Consider the following 1672-nt stretch of genomic DNA (forward strand, 5'->3'; position numbering starts at 1 on the left):
ATTCATCATGGAGTGTTTGTTGTTCTTGACTATTATTTGGTTGGATTGCAACTTAAGGAACAACAACTTTATCAATCTTAGGCATAGGAACTTCCACCTTGACATCTTGAATGCTGACATTATGCATTCTATCACTCCCATTAATTTCACCATTTTCAATGAACCTGGCATTTTCAGTTTCAACAATCCTAATACTGTGATTGGGACAATAAAATCTATACCCTTTGGACTTTTTCGGATATCCAATGAAATAACCATTGATAGTTCTAAAGTCCAATTTCTTTTCATGTGGATTGTAAACCCTTATTTTTGTTGGACAACCCCAAACATGTAAGTGCCTTAAACTAGGTTTCTTACCCGTCCACAGTTCAAAAAGAATTTTTGGAATTGCCTTACTAGGAACCCTATTAAGAAAATACATAGCAGTCTTTAATGCATACATCCACAATAATAAGGGTAAAGATGAGTGACTCATCAAGCTCCTAACCATTTCCATTAGGGTACGATTATGCCTTTCAGAAATACCATTTTGTTGTGGTGTACCTGGCATTATGTATTAAACACAAATACCATGTATTTCAAGGAATTTGGAAAACAGTCCTAGACATTGACTGATTAATCAAATTTTTCATAATATTCACCACCTCTATCTGACCTTACAATTTTCACCTTTTTATCAAATTGCCTCTCAAACTCTTTAATATACACCTCAAGTGCATTGATAGATTGAGACTTATCATGCAATAGATAAACATAACCGTAACGTGAAAAATCATCAATAAAGGTGATAAAATATTTTTCTCCACCAAAAGATAGAGCATCAAAAGGCCCACAAATATCAGTGTGTATAATTTCAAGAAGCTGTGTGCTTCTTATGGCTCATTTCTCAATGTGTTTTATTTGTTTGCCTTTAATACAATCAATACATACTTCAAGGTCAGTAAAATCTAAATATGGAAGGATTTCATGCTTTACTAATCTTTCCATCCTTTCTTTAGATATATGACCCAAACATTTATGCCACAAGTAAGTTGAATTTTCATTAACTAAACTGCGTTTAGTACCAACATTATGATGCAAGGTTATCAGAGTCTCAGCAAACACATTATCAAGTTTAAACTTATAGAGACCATTACATAATATACCGGAACCAATAAAACTATTATGTTTGAATAAACTAAAAGATCCAAAACCAAATTTAAATGAAAAACCAACTACATCAAGTTTCTGTAATGAAACTAAGTTTCGAGTAAATGTAGGAACATAAAGAGTTTCTAATAAATCTAAGTAATGTTCGATATCTAGAATCAAACGATAAGTGCCAACGCCTTCAATGGAGCTTTACTTTTATTTCCCATGAACACGAAACTTTCATTTGGCCTTGTGGTTCGGATCGTAAGGAATCCCTGCATCGTATTAGAAATATGAGTAGTGGAACCAGAATCAATCCACCAAGTATTATGTGGAACTTCAGTAAAGTTTGATTCATAACATACTAAAGCACAAGGTTTACCTTTCTTTTCGAACCAAGCTTTACGTTTCAGGCAGTCTTTCTTCATGTGTCCACTTTTCTTACAAAAGTGACACTTAACAGCCATAGGTTCTTTATGAGCGCCTTTCGAAGAATCATTCAGGTTACGGTGACCTTTCTTCTTGCTCTAGCCACTTCTCT

This window comes from Diospyros lotus, chromosome 6 (assembly GCF_014633365.1).
Source record: "Diospyros lotus cultivar Yz01 chromosome 6, ASM1463336v1, whole genome shotgun sequence".
Classification (NCBI taxonomy): Eukaryota; Viridiplantae; Streptophyta; class Magnoliopsida; order Ericales; family Ebenaceae; genus Diospyros; species Diospyros lotus.